Source organism: Ambystoma mexicanum, chromosome 7p, assembly GCF_040938575.1.
Source record: "Ambystoma mexicanum isolate Mex_15411 chromosome 7p, UKY_AmexF1_1, whole genome shotgun sequence".
NCBI lineage: Eukaryota > Metazoa > Chordata > Amphibia > Caudata > Ambystomatidae > Ambystoma > Ambystoma mexicanum.
In genome coordinates, this window is record NC_090939.1 from 189178880 (window position 1) to 189197861 (window position 18982).

At 45.2% G+C, this 18982-nt stretch overlaps 1 long non-coding RNA gene across 1 annotated transcript in view; it reads right to left on the reverse strand.

Annotated features, from left to right (window-relative positions):
* LOC138526539 (uncharacterized) overlaps positions 1-17383 on the reverse strand; it is a 204266-nt gene extending 186883 nt beyond the window's left edge. Inside the window, exons 1-2 of the long non-coding RNA XR_011283614.1 lie at positions 17321-17383; positions 17014-17119 (exon numbers count right to left, since the gene is read on the reverse strand). This is a non-coding gene — a long non-coding RNA (uncharacterized lncRNA). The remainder of the gene's footprint in view (positions 1-17013; positions 17120-17320) is intronic.
* Between the last annotated feature and the right edge of the window lie 1599 nt (positions 17384-18982).

Below are 18982 nucleotides of genomic sequence, written 5' to 3' on the forward strand. Positions count from 1 at the left end.
TATTGTACACTGAATAACATGACCATTAATTCAGCCAAACACACATATTGGTCTTCACTGCCAAAAAAAAGCTTCAGAGATTTAACTTTACAATAAATGCCCAGCCGATCTTGGGAAAAGAAGAGATTACGTATTTGGGCCATCATCTATCGAATGGGACGTCTATCAGCAAGTGGCGCATAGTGTTGAATGCCAAGTTTAACCCACTATTGGCCCAAATGAGAATTATTTTTGTCAAATGCTGTCGTTATTCCCTCCTGCCTCTTATACAATATTATACCATGAAAATAGAGCCCATCCTCCTGTATGCAGTCGACATGTGCCTTCTGAATTTGGGGCCCCTCCTAAATCTCCTACAAGGTAAACTTTGGAAGAAAATTTTGGGGCTTCCTGGATATCTACCGAACGCTATCATTATACATGAATTGGGTTTATATCCACTAGAAGACAAATATCTTTGGCGGACTGTAATTGCATTCTCTAAAATGATTTCTCCTCCCCCAAACTCACTCTACGAGGACTTCCAGGAAATGCTTGCTGGAAATTGTCCTATTTCGATCACCAAAGTGAAAGAGATGACACATGCGATCTTAACCTCATTGAATATGACGCAGGAGGATTTGATTAACACCCCTGCCAAAGTTAAAAGGCGCTTCTTCAAAAATTCCTGGGCTCATGTTTCCGATCAATCAGATTGGAGGCTACTCTTCCTTTTCCAACTATGCCACTTTTAGGCATGCAGTTACACCTCGGCTGCCATATATCTTATGCTTCCCAGACAAAGCAGTAAGAAGGTCCTACATGCGCTTCCGCCTGGACCTCATCCAGACGGGTGCTCGTATTAGGAACTGGGACTGTTATAGGGCGTTGGCAAAATGGGAGGGATGCAGATTTTGCCTAAATACATCTGAGCCTGAAACTCTGGAACATCTCTTCATGTACTGCATTTTCTTCTTCAAGCATAGGCAATGTTGCTTAGACGCATATCTTACCTCCGAGTCCCTGTTTGAATGTCACCTAGTATGGTTGAGATGTATGCAAGGAAATTCAAATTCCATCATATTAGCAACTGTCAGACTTGTTGCAATAATTGAGGAGCAACTGTCGTCACTCAATAGGACCTTCTGGAGTGGGCAATTTTAGGTGTCTGAAAATTTGGCTGCCTTATGATTGATTGCACTAGCCAATTGTCTGTGGGAGTATTTAAGTATTTAAGTTGGTGGAGGGCTGTGATGCTATATTATTATTGTCATGTTAGGTATGTTACCTGATGTTGTAGATTCCCATTTCCGATTTTTGATATTGTAGTGGAAATATGCTCAAGTGTTTTATTATGTTTTAGTTGCTCAAGTATCGATCAACCTTGATCAAGTTTTTATGATCTTACATGAATTTTATGATCTTACATGAATTGTATGTGATATATTTTATTTGTAAAGGTGTAAATTAATTTTTGCTACCAAAACAAATAAATAAATAAATGAATCTTCAAAAAAAAAAAAAAACAACTGCAAACTTTTGCCATCTAACATAACTTCTTCATTAAAACCAGATCTCAAACATATTCAGAAACAGATGCCCTGTGCTGTCCCATTGGGAAATTAGAAGTTCTGGCCGTGTTGGTGTTTTGGCTCGTGCCATTTTGCTTTCGTATACAACAGTGAAGTTCCATTTGTCCACAAACCTACAACAATGCAAGGCGCAGATTGGCAGAGTGGTTTGGTTGTGGGTGCCAGCACTGGCAGAGTACCTATCTGACCCGACCCAGAACTGGCTGAAGATCTGCCGAAAGAGAATGAAATGACAGCAATGTTTATAGTATTGCTAAAAGATCTCGTATAAACTCCATACAGCTCTGGCTCTTCAGTAAACTGCGCTTTGCATTCCGGGACTTGTAGTTTTTTGCTTTTCGGATAAATGTACATTTTCTCCGAACCCAAAGTATTCGTGGCTAGAAAGAAAATACAGGGACTTCGCAACAACTGTCCCACGAACTCTCAGCCCAGACTGCACGCAATGGAAGCCGTGTTGATTGTTCGACCGACATGTAGAATGGTGCAACTTGAGTTTTATGCAAACTGTTCACTGTGTTTTCTAGAAATAAAATCGCATGCGTTCATCATTGTTTGAAAAATTCATTTCTGCTTGTTACACATTTTGTACATAAAGTGTACAGTGCCACATTCAAAGCCAAACCTTTTTTTATTTTACAGGCAGAAAGCTGTGTGATGTTTTGCAGTTATTGACCCTTTGCTCTACAAATTGATGAACATCAGGGTAAATGCAGGTGGCATACCACACAGTTCCAATGAACACTTTCCAGGAAGATCTGGCATGTGACATGTCCAAGAGTCACTGGAGAGGAGCATGTCCTTGCCAGCCACCATTGCCCAGCAAGTGGTCCCTCATTGCCAGCCAAAGGAACACAGCAAGAAACCTAAGCATGGGCCCACCCTCGCTTATGTGCCATTTATCAGCTCACAGTCGCCCGAACTGAGCCACAGAAACCCAGCTGAGCATCAGAAACCACCGGACTCCATTCCACAATTAAAATGGTGTGCCACAGCTCACACATGTCCATACGTTACACCCCTGACTCTCTGTTTATGCCAGAGAAAGGATGCATTAGCTGGGACTTTACTAACGTAGCATTTAAATTAACGAAAACTGAAAATGTGGACTGCCTGCAGGGAATTTAATTTGAATCAGAACTGCAAAAGTGCTTATAATGCGAGCTGATGCTTATGTCACACAGCAAAACAGCTTTGAAAAGGAGCGCTGTGCCGGTTAAATGGGCCCCTTTACCGGTTTATAGAAAGGTGCAGTCAAGCCTGGCTGAAGATGTGTGGGGGCCAGTTCAACTTGATGGTTGGAGGCCCCCTGCTTAGAGCAAAAACAGTCTGAGGCACCCGTGGGGTGCATACATTAAAATGGCAACAAAGAGAAGGCTAATTGCCCGATTATCATGAGACGGTCAGCCAGCAGGGAACGTAAACACCAAATGCCCACTGAAGAGCTGTAAAGCCTTCCTTGTCAGCAAGCGGCTGATGTGGAGGGACCAGTGTCAGAAGGCAATGAGGTGATAACACTTCTGTATATCCTGTGGGGAGTGAAAATGCAGCTTGCAATGCGCGAGCTGCAAACCGCACATTTTAAGCCCCAGAATGACACTAGAGAAATTCAGTGTTCACATCTCATTAGAAATGCAAACATGTAAACACACCATAGACATATGAGAACTAAAACCCGCTAAATACATACACAATTAAAATACATATCATATATGCCAGAACCAACATGCATCCACATTTCTTTCAATTCGAACTATTGTGCTGTGGGCTTTATTACCAACATAGGTTCAATCTGTTTTCAGACTTTGTATCGCAAAAACTAAACGGCACAGCTTTGGGCGTTAAGGCAATAGCTCCAGACTATATCAGAAGTAATGGACTGATAGTCAGGCACAAACCTTTTTAAGTGCACCATATACACATCACCAAGCTCGGTGCACGAGGTCAGGACAGGTTGACTTGTCCCTATCACATGAATGCAACCACACATCCCACACGTCCCGTTATTCAAGTAAATAATTGATATATTGCCGTGTGACAAGACTACAGACTTGCAACACGGGGGCAGTTGCTGGTGGCCCGCACTGAGGCCCCTGGAAGCAAGGGCGTCTGCTGCAGACGGAGCCTGACCGCACCTGTACTTGTGTGTACCCAGAGAACGGAGGCGTTAATTGCGTTACAGTGCACGCCTTGCTCCTGGATTGGAAGTCCTTCTCCCGTTCATCAGGGGCAGGGCATATTGCGCGGCCCCTGGGATGCTGTCGCCTCTTCTCTGTGCAGTAGGCTTCTGGCGGTGCCCTGAGTTGACAGGGAGTCAGGGAGCCGCTCGTTTCCAGGGGAGCCGGGAGGAAGGCCCCTCGTCAGGCGCGCTGCTCTCGCTGTCCTGGGCATCACTGCGCCAGCACCTGCCCCTGGGGCCGTCTGACGCACTCGGGCTGATGTACAAGGTACGTACCGCAATGCTTGCCCAGCAGAGGTTCGGCGTCGCCTCCCAAGCCCCCCGAGGCATGCGTTTCCTAGACAGCAGCACAGTGCCCGCGGCCTTGCGAGGGGATGGGGTGGGTGGAGGGGTGCTCGACCCCAGAAGCGTGTCTTGCTCAACGAGGAACAGTCCCGTTACTCCTCTTCCCAGCTTCGACAGAGGGCGTTGCACATAGTTATGTGGGGGCTCCAAGTAGGTGTAAAGATTGTAAGGGCTGCTGCAGGTGGAGTAGGGGCATAGGAGATGCATACAATCTTTGGGGGGGCGTTCGAGCGTTGGGGGGGGGGGTGTTAGGGAGATTTCTCACACAAGTGCTTAATTCCCTTTACCTTAGACCCCTCTCCAGCTGCTGTATTTTGGGTCTTTGAACTGTTCATTTTCAATGTGTTTTACATTTTTGTGTTCATAGATATTGAGTCTCACCAACTCCATAGGCATCATCTTTTTATTGTGTGTCACACAGCACATTTAGTGCAGTGACACAGGGTTGTCTTTTCCAAATTTCCCACTTTAAACTCAATTTTTTGGGGCTGACTACTGCCCCCCAGAACATATAAAGTTAAAATTGCCATTGACTTTAGTAGTCTTTTTAAATTTACAGTCCCAGTACAAACTATCTTCCATAGAGTACTGAAAGGGTTAATAGTTATCCCTTTATGTCTGTTTCTCATGGAACATTATTTCGTTCCCGTTTCTCTAAGATTTGGCTGGTGGCAGTGGTATCTACCCTTTTCTTCCTACCACAAGCTATGAGAATAGCTTTGGTATAGTTAGAGGCTATAGTGGTAGCCTCATACTCTAAACCCGCTGGACCCCTTTTATTTTATTTCGGTTCCGGCTGGGTTTATTCGGCATTACTTTTTGGGTCTCCTTGGAGACCCAAGTCCCACTACGATTTGATTGGCTAGGTGACTGTCCGGCCAGGACAGCCACCCTGCTATGTGATTGACAGCCAGGCTGTGTGAATGGGGGATTTGGTGCATAAAAAGCCGGTCTCTGGGATTGGAAGGCAGAGTAGCCACTGATCGAGAGAGCCAAAGAGAAGCTGAAGAAAGACGACTGCTGCAAATACTGGACACCTGGTGAAGCCCTGCTGCAGGTCCACATCGCCTGAAACTTCGACGACAGAGGCGATCTGCAAAGATTCTTCTCCCCTTGAGCTTGGTGGGACCAACCAGCTCACAAAGCCCTTGGACATCCTCTTTAGCCTAGTTGAATTTACTGTGCTACAGGAAACCGGATAGCCAGTGAGAGAGGGTCCCTTTGTGCTTTTAAGGAGCGTACCTTTTATTCAACACTTGCTCTTCTGTTGGGGTGTTCCCTGGGCAGCGCAGGACCCTCCAGTCTTCCTCCTTTTTGTCAGTCCGACAGTCGCTTCAGGAACTGTGAGCCTGCAGGAACTACCTCCTCAGCTACAGCATTCTTCTTCATCTAAGGTACTGTTGAAATCCGGTCGATCGTTCCATCCGACCGTGGTGAAAGTGTTTTAAATCTTTCGCCTCTCCGAAGGCTTGTCCTTCTCTACTCTGTTGAATAACTTTTCCTTCGACCAACTTCGTTTTGAACTCTTGGCAAAGTCTTAAATGTGAACTACATTGAACTGTGTGATCCTCTGCAAAGACTCTGAACCATTAACATTGGCCCAGGCCTATTGATTTGAATCCTAGTTGTAGGAAGCCTTTTCTAGATTGCCCTGCCTATCACTTGTTGGTGTTGTTGATTGTTGATAACCTTGTTCTTTCTTCATTTTGAGCTTAACTTGTCCAGAATTGATTGGGTGCGATGTAGTGTATTAGGAGTGTGACTTTCTGCTGCTTTATAATAGTGAACTGTTTTATAACTGATGGTGTAAATAAATGTGTATTCTTTTACTCAGAAACCTTGAGTCAGTGTTTGTTTGAATCATAGTAATTGCTGTCCTTTGTGTAACTTCGGGTACTGCTCACTTTACTCATGAGATAAGTCTGGCTGCTCAGCCATTGCCACCACTTTACTGTGTAGTACAGGGTTCTACCAAAGGTGAAATTGTACTGACATTTGTAGTCTCAATTGTCTGTGGTTTTCCTAAAGGCTACTGCATATAATTCTGCTTAACAGAGGGTCAGGGGACACCCTGGGACTTTGCTTTTTTATTTATTTATTTATTGTGTTTTAGTCAAAGAACTTGACTTTTCACAAAATTAAAATAGCAGTACGTATTAAATTACATATATCATCACTGTATAAAACAAGAGAAAAGAGGAAAAGAAAACAGAAGAACATTAAGAAAAATAAAAGCAGTTCAGAGTATAAAATCCTTTTTTTGTGTCTCATTTCACATAAAAATGTTACCACTTCCCAGATCAAAAGGCTTTCATGGCTTGAGCATAGCTGGTCCCAAAAAGATTGGGTGTCTACCCACCATTCCTTGTCCACAAATCTCACAAGCTTTTCAACCATCTTAATGGGCCTTTGCTGCAGACACAAACCACATGCATGTTTTGGTCAGCTTTTCTCCACCCCCTATCCCCCAACTAAAAAAATCGTATGTAACAAGCTGCATTTTAAGGGTAAGGGGAAAAATGTAACACAAATATCATTTAACCTTTTAACTGCCATGGGGTTTCCCCCCCAGAGCCAAGACCTCTTTTTGGTATTTCGCCATTCAATGCCTTCTAACGTTTTCTGTTTCATTAACCCCTTAAGTGCCAAGGATGAGGTATCTTGTCCTTGGCAACACCGAGGTAATCCCAAGAACAAGATACCTCGCCCTTGACACTTAAGGGGTTAATGCTCGCTAGGTGATCATGAAAGGTAATGTTCCAAGCATCAACAACAACCCCTGTGCCCAGATGCAATGAACGGGGCACCCTTCACCGACTCGCTTTTCTTAACGTTATATCGGGGCATGCCATAGGGGGGGATTAGTCAACAATCCGACCGTACAGAAAATATCTGGGATAATAGATTATAATTTATTTGCCCGTGAGTAAAAGAGTAACAGGCTCCGAAATGCAGGGTAATGCAAAAGCAAATGAGTATAACCTTGAACATAGAACGCCACATTAAAAAACCCCTAGCAAAGGAGGATTGCGGGGCATGATCTGCATGTTGTGGCGGTCACGTAAATCAACTTTTTTTCATGTGGAGGCAATGGTGTTGTGTTTTTACCACTTTTGCCTTGGTAATTAGGGTGGCCAACCATCCCGTATTTTGCATGACTGCCCCGATTTAATATGTTGTATCCGACATACCGCAAATGTCCCGGCTTGCGCCATCAGGATCAAAGCCTTCCCGCTCACTCACACTTTCTTGTGACATTTGAAGTCCAGGGCAGCAGAGCGGCTCAACGATATGTGAAACATCTCTTAGCACAATTGGAGGCTAACTGAAGCTGACAAAGCAGCGAAGAGGCTATTGGTAAGGACTCTCGTCCCTTTGGAGGTGCGAATGGCAGGTGATAAGAAATGGGAGGGGTGTATGATGCTGCATGCTGTGTGAAATAATCGCACCAATTGTAAAACCCAAGGGAGATTTATTTAGGCATATCCACTGTGACTGTCTATTGGGATGGGGAAAATAAAGTTAAAACCATACTTATTTTTAATGCTGTACTATGCAATTTGTGTACTTCAAAGCATGGCAATAAAAATATTGTTTAAACACATGAAACCTAAACAAATATTTACAGCTTTGAAAATATTAAGGGGCAATTGCTTAAAGCACCAACAAATCAGTTTCACCACTTAACCAACGTGTGTAATCTTGGGCAAGATTTCACTACTTAATCAACGTGTGTGATCTTAGGCAAATTACCTAATCTTTGCCTTATCTACAGTCCCTGGAATTGATTGAGTTCACAAGTTATGCTATTGTTTATCTTGTCGTAAAGCCCCACTCATGGTTTACTTAACCATGAAGTTGCACCACATGTAATAATAGTGACCATTCCTATATCTCACACCACACACATTGTTTCTTTGCTTCCTCATGGCAACTACTTGTTATGTCACTTCCGGTGGTACTCCCAAGTATGGAAGACTGGAGACACTCCTTGAAGTAGCCTTTTCTGTGATGTCAATATCTAAATTAGGAGGTTTGTGTTTACTTTGCGTACAGTCCTTGGAGATCCCCGGATCAGTCATGGATATGAATGTAACCGGTCTGTGCCCTGTATGCACATTGGTTCTACAGGCTTTTTAGTGATGTGTGTGTGTTAACATGACATTTACCACACATATTTTAGGAAAACATTTGATGAGGATGGTAGATGGGCACGAATGGCAAAATTCCCTCTGGCAGCTCCTGGAGCGAGCACCTGCTACAGTGCCCCTGGCAGCCACAGCAGCCAAGGCCTGCAACAGTGCCCCCTGCTATCCCCAGAATCAAGCACCTCTCACAGTACCCCCTGCTAGCCCCAGCAGTAAGCACCCATCACAGTGCCCCTTGCAGCAACAGCAGCAATAGCACCTGCCACAGTGCCCCCTGGCAGCTTCAGCAGCCATCACCCATCACAGTGTCCCTGGAAGCTCCATCCTCCAGAAACTGCCACAGTGCTCTCTGGCAGGTCCAACAGCCAGCGCCTGACAGTGCCCGCTGCCACCTTCATCGGCCAGCACCTGGCGCAGCGCCCCTTGCCTGTCCAGCATCCATTGCCTGACACACTGCCCCCTGGCAGCAACTGCAGCCAAGACCTGCCACAGTGCACACTGGCAGCTCCTGGAGCGAACAGAAGACCACAGTGCCCCCTGTCAGCAACAGCAGGCAAGACCTGCCACAGTTCCCCTGGCAGCTTGAGCTGCCAAGACCTCCCACATGCCCCGTGGCAGCAATAGCATCCAGCACCTGCCACAGTGCCCCCTGTTATTCCCCACAGCCAAGATCTGACACAGTGCCCCTGGCAGCTCCAGCAGCCAAGACCTGCCACAGTGCCCTGTGGCAGCAACAGTAGACCTGTCACAGAGCCACCGGCAGATCCAGCAGCCAAGAGCTGCCACAGTGCCCCGTGACAGCAATAGTAGCCAGAACCTGCCACAGTGCTCTCTGGCAGCTCCAGCAGCCAAGACCTGCCACAAGTGAAGGGCTTCTTACTTTCATTGGACATTCTCTTTGAAGATGCAGAGGAGCTAGCGAGTGATGAAACAAGCTTTAGCAAAGCCAGTTGGTCTGACTTTCTGAATGTGTATGTTTGGGATTCACAGTGATGTAAAGGCATGGGAGGGGCACAGGGGTTACGGGTGATGAATACTTCCCGACAGAGGAAACAGTGGGAGTGAGCTAAAGGAGCACTGTGGAATGGAAGTAGTCAGTTGGAGCAAGAAGCACAGGGAGAATACAGACCACTGGGGAACCAAAGAGCGTGTAAGGAGCACTGGGGGAACAAAGAACCCTGGGGAACATGGGGAATGGGAGGGCTGCCTAGAACACTGGCAAAACTGATGGGGCACTTGAGGGCACATGGCGTTCCCATAACAATGCAACAGATACTGGAGGTGCAAACGATACTGGGGTACAAGGGCACTGGGTATACAAGAAACACTGTGAAGCAAAGAGCACAGGGGTGGAATAGGGGAAGCAAGAGTGCCTGAGGGCACAAGGGGCACTGGGGGAGCAATATGATATGATATTATAGGTTATTTATAACGCTCTTAATACCCAGAGGTTTCTAAGCACGGACCCGGGAATCAAACCTGTATTGCTCCGTGTCGTCTTGCTTCCAAGGCGAGCAGGTTGCCGCTGAGCTATCCTCCCGAGATGAGCAAAGGGGGATCTTGACTTACCTTTGGTAGCTCGTAGCTGTCGAGTCGAGTCTCTGTCTCTCTCTCCCTCCTCGATAACACTTTCAGCATAGGCCGGCCCAGCCTTCAAGTTCTCAGTCAGCACGACGAGAACATGTGTCACTGCCTGGCTCAGGATGTTCCCTTCGTTCTGGAAATAAATGCAGGCTGAGGCTGCGTAGCAGTGTACTGTGCAGGAACACATGCATTTTTTTCCCGGTGGCACGGGCATGCTCCAAAAGCACAGGCAGTGATGGCTGCAGCTGCCTGCAGATGTTTGCAACTGCAGACAGTGCAGTGCAGTGCACTAGGTTTGTGCACAACCCGACCCAACAAACACATTTATTCTGGGAGGGATAAATGAAGAACACTGCCCCAATGCCTGCCCACTAGTGAAGAACACTGCCCCAGTGCCTGCCCACTAATGAAGACCACTGCCCCAGTGCCTGCCCACTAATGAACACTGCCCCAATGCCTGCCCACTAATGAAAAACTCTGCCCCAATGCCTGCCCACTAATCAAGAGCCCTGCCCCAATTCCTGCCCACTAATGAAGAACACTGCCACAATGCCTGCCCACTAATGAAGAACACTGCCCAATGCCTGCCACTAATGTAGAGCATGGAGCAGATGCCAACGGATGGGGTGCATGTGAGTCTTTCATCGTGGAAAGAGCTCCTTGTGGGGCCCTGAGTGAACCCAGCCTGTGGACTTGACCTTCTGGTTAGACTTCTGTTGCAGCTGGTCGTATTTCCCCGTTATTGACTTAGTCCTCATAGGAACCCAGGTAAACTGCAGTCATTTTGCTGTCACAGGAATGGTGGAGGCTCTTTTTCATGGGCTGCAATTGTGCAGCTTTTCCATGTAATCTTCCCCATTATCTTGTGTTGTATTTTCATTTTCAGCGTATATATCATGTCCCTCGAGTGTGCCTTGCCTTTCATCCATGCTGCCGAAGATGAGGCGAGGGATAACACTCGGTCAGTTGGAATGCCTCAGTAAACACACTCTCCCTGAAAAGTGGGGATTTTGTCCAGGGAGGAGGATGGGTCGTCCCTCCTCAGGAGCTCACTTTCCCTGTGTGTCCTTGTAAAGACTGGAGGGGGGTGTCTGTACTTATGCTCTCTATATGGTAGAGGAGAGGAACAGAGGACCCCATCCAAGATTCTCTATTATTGGTAAGTGGTCGAGCAATCAAGGCCTAGCTTCTCAGGAGGTGATGCAGGCTGGCTCTTAAGTACAGTGTAGTCCCCAAGCCCCCACAAAGGAATGTCCACACACTGTATTGGTTGAAACACAGTCTTTATATAATTAATATTCAAGGTTATGTACACTATCACAATAACTCACTTTGTGCTCAGAAATCAACAATGGTAAATATATACAGTCCTAAAGTGGTACCACAAATGTTATCAGATCTCATTAAAGCGATACGGTCAGAATGACGCACAGATCCAAATAAAGAGGAAACCAGCAGTAGAGAGAGGGAGGAAAGCAAGATGGTTGAACAACTGGCAGAATACTGGTCACTACCATTAAACACAGTTCTGTGTGGATATCCCCCCACCTGGGCATCCTGTAGAATAAAGATACAAGCCCAGTCCATATATTGTTCTCAACAGCCTTCCCAATAGTTCTGCAACCCCAAAGTACCTGGTGTTGTAGCGTTCCTCGTCGGGGAATCAACGGCCCTTCTTGAGTGCCCTCCCTTTAAGGCAGGAGTCACGGGTCATCGAACATCCGACGGAGAACAGGTCGAGCTACGATGGTGGCCCAGCAAGGGCGTCGAGTCGTCGGCGTCTCTGTGGTCTTTGGGTGGCGGGAAACCCACCGGTGGATGTTCCTCTGCGCGTCGACAGTCAGGCCTTCTCCAGCAGGATACAGCGGCAACGATGCAGATGAGGGCGTCCTTGGATTTGAAAGTTCTTAGGCAAAACAGGAGCACGGCGGCTCCGGTCAGCGACGGCGGTCGTCGACAGTGGCAGACAATAGTCCGGGCGCTTCTCCTTGGAGTTCCGCAGCAGTCCCCATCTCAGCAGCCGGTCGAAGGTCTGTCTATCAGGGAGCTTTGGCAAAGATCAGCTGGTGCACGATGGTCCCTCGTAGCTCGGGAAGAGGGCGCCTTACCAGGTCCTCTCTGGGTCAGTCCTTGGAGGCACAGCAGCTTTCAGATTGTGAAGGAGAGCAACAGCAATTCTTCTCGTCCAGCAGGGCTTCAGGGTCAAGCTTCAGTTACTCCAGTTACTCATCGTAGTGGGCTTCAGCTTCTGAACACGATTCTTAGCAGTGAGAGGTCCCCAGATATACTGTTGATCTCCCATTCATTCCACTGGGTCACACTCAAGCATCCAATCACGACTAAGGGCATTCATGCAGGCAGGCAGCCAATCAGGCACACAGTGCATTCAGGCCATTCACTTCTCTCCAGACACTCACAATAAGTTATGTGTTTTGGGACAAGTACCCAACCATTCAACACTCCACACTGCATTCATACTGGTTTCGGGCAGGGCTGTCTCAGGCCTTGTGTCAACCACCAGATACTAGACACCCACAACATAGAATGCGTATTCGTCACACACTCCATTCACCCAGGTCCCACCCACAGGCGTACCCACAACATACGGTCGTTGAGAAGGCTCCAGCCAGTCTGGTTGGCTCTTCCCCACACTACCATATATGGAACTTCCACCCAACAGCCAGTCAGGGGGAAGGGACAGAGGCAGGGCTTCCCGGGACTTCAGGAAGATCAAGGTAACAGGTGATGGAAGGCAAGAGGCCACGGGGGCCATTTTTTCTCCGTCAGGATTCTACCGATTCCAATGACAGGGCCTGAGCATCCCAAAATGGAGGACTCTCAGTGCACCAGTCATTTCAGCATGGAACTGCCACCAACCCATACCCTGCTCTGTGGGTCACACACAGGTGCCCGAAATCATACACTAGGGGCACAGGGTTGCACCCCTACCCATGGGTGCCATAAGGGTATCCAATGTGTCTGTTCACCAAACCAAAAGAGAGAGCTGCACCGCCAGGAGTCCCTCATGAACTCCTACGCGGAAAACACGACAGAACACACGATAAAAAGCAGTAAAGGACAAGGGAGGCCCTGTCCCTCCGATGCATTTCCAGCATCACAGTCCTCTTCCAATGTATATCTTAAATAGATTATTAAAAAGATTATTCTGTTTATTCAGTTTGGCTTCAGAGAGAAGCCAACATACACTTTTATTCTGGGGGGATAAATGCCACTCTATCCCTCCCACTTAAAATTGTGGGGGGGGGATTTGTCCCACATGTGCCCCCATGTCCTATGCCCATGAGGTGGAGAGTTTCTGGCCAGGTTGACCCCATGTCAACTTCTGGGATGGGTGGGGATTACTCCAGAATGACCCCATGACAACTTCAGGATGGGTGGGAATTACACCGGGATGACCCCCATGACAACTTCAGGATGGGTGGGGATTACTCCAGGATAGCCCCATGACAACTTTAGGATGGGTGGGGGATTATTGCGGGGGACCCCATGACACCTTCGGGATGGGTGGGGAATTACTCCAGAATGACCCCATGACAACTTCAGGATGGGCGGAGAATTACTCCAGGTTGACTCCATGACAACTTCAGGATGGGTGGTGATTACTCCAGGATGACCCCATGACAACTTCAGGATGGGCGGAGAATTACTCCAGGTTGACTCCATGACAACTTCAGGATGGGTGGTGATTACTCCAGCATGACCCTATGATAACTTTAGGATGGGTTCGGAATTGTGAACGATTATTACAGACAAATTCAGGAGGCGTTATTTCATGTTGCTTCCAAATGATTTAGGAAAAAGGTTTTCATTCCTTGTTCCACTTTCCATCTTTGCCTTCTTTGCTAGAACACTCAAATGCCGTTAACTACGTTCGCTGATTTAGTATACAAAACTACAAATCCACTCCATAATTTCATGAACCAACATGTAAACTCTCTCATTTCAGTTCTCACCTCTAGATAACATGGCATCACACCAATAAACTCCAACAATTACAAATCACTGCACTAAAATACACACTTTCAGCGACCTAAACAGAATCCATTAAAGGTCTACCTGCATGACAGACTGCCTATCACTTCACCCAATATCACTATGAGCAGCTAACAATGAGTTCGACCATTCACCATACCCAAGAAAACACTAGCTGACCCCCAACAGAAATCATAGACAATAGCACAAAAACAAGTACCAACCTACATATTCACCAGATCAACTATATAGTTCTATACACAAGAGCAGTTGCATCGTCAGTTTCACAGAGCAGCGTGTGAGCTACAATTACGTTGTCGATTAGTAGCAGGGGCTGACATAGCAACCAAACTCAGTTGTGGGGATGTTCCAATTCCATTGTTTTTAAAGACCGTAATCTGAATGATTGAACAGGTGTGTGGAAATGTGGAGGCGTCACTTCACTGTCCAAACAGGCATGACCGTCATACTGTAACAAGTACACACTGTTGAGAAGACATGGTTATAGAGTTCAGCTTGTCTAATTAGATCTGTCCAACACAACATCTGTAGCTGGCAATTGACTGTTACTTTATAGTCCAATATTTTGTAGTTGCTGCGCAGCTTCATCTTTGGGAACTGCAACATTACACAGAGACATCTGCCGATTTACTGCTGTGTCTTTCAATAGTCCAGGTGAAGTAACAGGGGCGGGTTCTGAGGAAGGAATGTAGGAGGAATGAACACCACTACCCATCCCTGCCAAAAGACTTAGGTTTTCCAGCTTTTGTGACCATTACTAACCAGTCATTAATATGTTTGGGAATAGGCGGTTTCCACCAATCAGCTTTTACAATATAATTCTCTTGTTTTTTTCACTGCATCTTCTTGTGGTTCATGCAACACTCTTAAGTTTTCAAGCACTTCCCTGATTCCACCAGCAGCTGATTTTTCCCATCTGCCTTTAATACAATATTATTTCAAACTAATTGCGTGTATCTATAAAGATATCGCGCTTGGTGCCAACAAGAGATAAAAGAAAAAAAAAGGCAAAAAGCCTGTATTGACATACAATTGCATGATTTATTCACAAACCAGTGCTAATTCAGCTTAGAGTAAGAAGAAGAAAAAATTGAAAAAAAGGAGAAAGAAAGTAGAAAAAAGAAAAGGGAACAGAAAAGCCAGTTTAGGCTCTGCATTAAAAATTACATGATACATACAACATCAAAGAGAAGTATCAGAAGGAAGTATACAGTGAAATCAGACCCTCCAGCTTATAGCGATTTTGCGATCCCGCAAAATGCTGCGAAAACAGCCGTTTTTGCAGCATTTTGCACGATCGCCAAAAAAATGCTAAAACTACCATTTAAAAAAAATAAAAAATACTCAGGGTGCCAGATTCTCAAAACTTTTTAACGCAGGAAATGAAATGCACTAACACATCTCATCACATGCGCCCCAAAAAAGAGCAGCCAATCCACAATGAACATCTGAATGGGCACATTTTATGAAAATGTGCCCATTCAGGTGTCCCTTGTGGATTTTATATGCGCGCCCATTCAGATGGCCTTTTTCACCTCCTTCAGCAAATCAGGGGGCATTTCTGCCAATTTAAAAGCACATCCTAAATTTCCAAGCAAGATGCACTTTTAAATATCTAAATGAGCAGAGATTGTAGGCAACCCTACGCGCACGGGAGGTGGGGGTGCCACTGCGTGACAGGGTATTTCTTGACCCTGTCATGCATTGTTTTTAAGGTATGACCCGCTGCTATGTTGCTTGCATTTCTGTTCCTCAAAGAGATTAGAGATGCGTTTTTTGGGTCGCATTTTACAGTGGCAGGCCCCTGAAGGGCTGTCACTGTAAAACGCGCTGAGAGCTTGCAGAACACTGTCGGGAGAGCGCTTCTATTCAAGGTACTACCCATTTTGACTGCCAAAAATCGATCGAATGGTACAATTTTACCTATTTCGCCTGTACCATTCAATCTATTCTTATAAATACCGAACATGTGGAGGGAGGGTGTCACCTGCTCACCATGTTCAGTATTTTGGGGATTGCAGGGGTGTCCCCCACTTCCTCAAAATTGGAGGTGGGGGTCCGAAAACAAAAAAAAAAATAAAAAGGGACCCTACGGTGTCAGATCCGACCTGCGTTAGAAGGACGAATCTGACACCGCAGAGTTGCAGGGGAAGCGGCAGGTAGGGGAGTTGGTGGTGAAAGGTACATTTTGGGTTGTTAGGCTGATGTGCAAATCTATTTGCAGCAAAATTGACTACGGTCAATTCCGTCGCAAATAATTGCACTTCGGTCAAACAACCCATAATCCTATTCAAGGCAGCTGGCCAGCACACAATTTGCACTACAGCTCAGCCCCGTGGAAATGCGCAGGTCACCTTTGAGAATAAGGTGACCTGCTAATTTCCAAAAATGGGTTATCTAAAAATAGCATATCCTCGGCTCTATTTTTAAATGGACAGATAAAGAGAAACAATTAGTCTGAATATGAAAGAACTGTAACAGAGCCTCTTGTGGTTGCAGATTTTGTTATTAGATAATTTTTGTCAATAGGAAGTACAAATTCTTACAAAATTACAACAGAAAGATCCGCAGTATACATTTGCATCAAAAAAGTCGCCTTGCGTAATTACAACAGAAAGGTCCGCAGGGCGGGATTACATCAGAAAAAAACGCCAACACGTGTTTCAACCCTAACCGGGCCATCCTCAGGCCGTATAAGTCTATCATTGACTGAATAGTAACCAATAGTGCATTACAATTATTCAAAAAATAAACATAAGTAACGTATATGCAACATATGAAAAATAAATAAAAGTGGTTTATCCATTGGCAATAATGCAATTACAGTGCAAAGTCACAGAGGAAAAAACAGGAAGAGGGGAAGGGGGATGGGAAGAGAAGACAAAATAAATATGATGAGTGAGCAGTCCACAATATTATGTAAATGCAGATTCAGGGATACATCATAGTTATATCAATGGCACTTGGTGATCACATTCACCTCCCAAAAGATAGTGCTTTGTACTAAAGGGTACCTGATAAGTTAGAAACAATTATGTTGTCTCCTGGTATTTATCAGGCGTCCATTGGTATGCATAATCTGAAAGTCAGACACGACCTGCTATTGTTATGCCCGATAACGAAAAGCTCAGCAGAGCACGAATATTAAAATGAAAAACGTTCCAGCGCTTACCTATCAATTTCGGTATTTAGGTTGCAAGATGTGTTGTCAAGGAAGGCATTGGTTCCTGAAATTAATTTCCAAATATAACGCTTGTTGTGAGCTTAGTAAAGATGCACTGGAAAGTAAACGAGAAACTGAGGTTTTTGTAAATACCAGACCCGCCCGCTATTAGCTTTTAACATTGCGGCGTAGACCAAAAGTCAAGGGTAATTGTGTAAAGTATGCCCGGGCTTATGAACATATTATGCACAGTTAAATTCCCGATCCTAATATGAAGTCTGTTGTGTCAGAGCATCTTTTTGCAAGGTAAACTCACCATATTCCCACTTCAATGTGTTCCCGACATAGAGTCACTGCTGTGTGGCCGGTCGAAGAGTTAAGGAAGGCGGGCATTGGCTGGAACAGCCTATAACAACCCAGGAGGTAAAAGTAGTCTTTGGTCACGTGATTAGTGTATTCGAGTGTTGCATACTCGAGTACACAGTATCCCGTAATATGCAGTACAGCAGATTGATGCATTATATCATGGTATTAATACGAAAGGGACTCAGCTAGTATATTAATGTTTAGATATATGCCTAAAGTTTTTACGTGGCTATATGCTGTCTTGTTTTGGGCGTTGGCCAGGTCGTCCAATCCCCAACAAGTGCTTTGTCATGTGATCAAGTGTTGCCTAGCAGCACAACCTGACTTTAGTGCAGTGTGTCCCGTATTTAGCCGTGGGGGTGTTTTGAAAGCATCTGAAATGATACACAAGTAGGGGAGATTGGGTTCATCAAGCCATACCTTCTTATTATAAGTCAGTAAGGCACTGCAAATATGTGCGTAGCTATTTATGAGGGCTTCAGTCAAATAGAGTGAACACCAATAAGTTCACGAGTGCCCATACTGACATACACGTATTAAGAAAATAAATAGCACGGTGTTATTAGCACTTATTTTAACAAACGTACGTCATCAGCATATTGGCACTTATGTTGGCACTTATTTTAACAAACGTGCGTCATCAACCTGTTTAGGCTAATAAGACAGTCATCAGATAGGTTTGAGCATATATCCTCTGATGGTTTAGGGTTGTGTTATGCACTAGGTAAGTAGAATGTGTGATAATTGTGCTAATGTGGTACTTAATTCATCCTAGTAGCGATTCAAAGGGTTTCAAGGCGTCTTGGTGCTCAAATAAGCAGTGTTCATAGGAATTATTGTGGCCAAAATAGTAATTAAATTAATTGTGTTATTGGGACACCCAATAATGAGAACACCCAGCGTCACTGGGCTGGTAAATTACCTATGAATGCTATTAAGTCTGTGTTATTACATGTAATTGGCCAAGGTCAAATGGGTGAGCTCATGCACCTATTGGAATGTGGTAGCATCACCAAATGTCATCATAACATAAGCTTCATCTATATATCTTTTATTGACCACTTATAAGAATACACTTAATTCATGTTCTTGATTTAATCCGAGCTGCACACACCGTAATTTACAGATCATGTGTGCTTCTTCTTAGAATAATTTCAGTTGTCTATCGCCACCTCTTGTATGTGGCTTCATCAGTTTCAAACCAACAAATTTGATGTCGCGTCGGTGTGCCATTTGGTGTTCAGTTTGCCAATGTAATGCGAAAGGCAATTTGGCATCTTGATTATTCAGATTAGCAAGGTGTTCTCTGATCCTTATTCTCAACTCCCGGATGGTACTGCCAACATTCACTTCCTTGCACACACAGACAAATCCATATATAATGTACTTTGAACGGCAATTAATGAAGTCTGTAATATTAACTTGTAAATCTCCATGGCAAGTAAAGGCTTTGGTGGGTGACAAAGCAAACTGACAAAAATTACATGTCCCACACTTATGAAAGCCTATTGGTTTTGTATTGTCAGATAGCCAATTTTGCTGTCTAGTGGAACCAGTTTTCAAAAAGGAAGGACAAAGTAGATTTCTGAGAGTGGGAGCTTTTTTAAATATA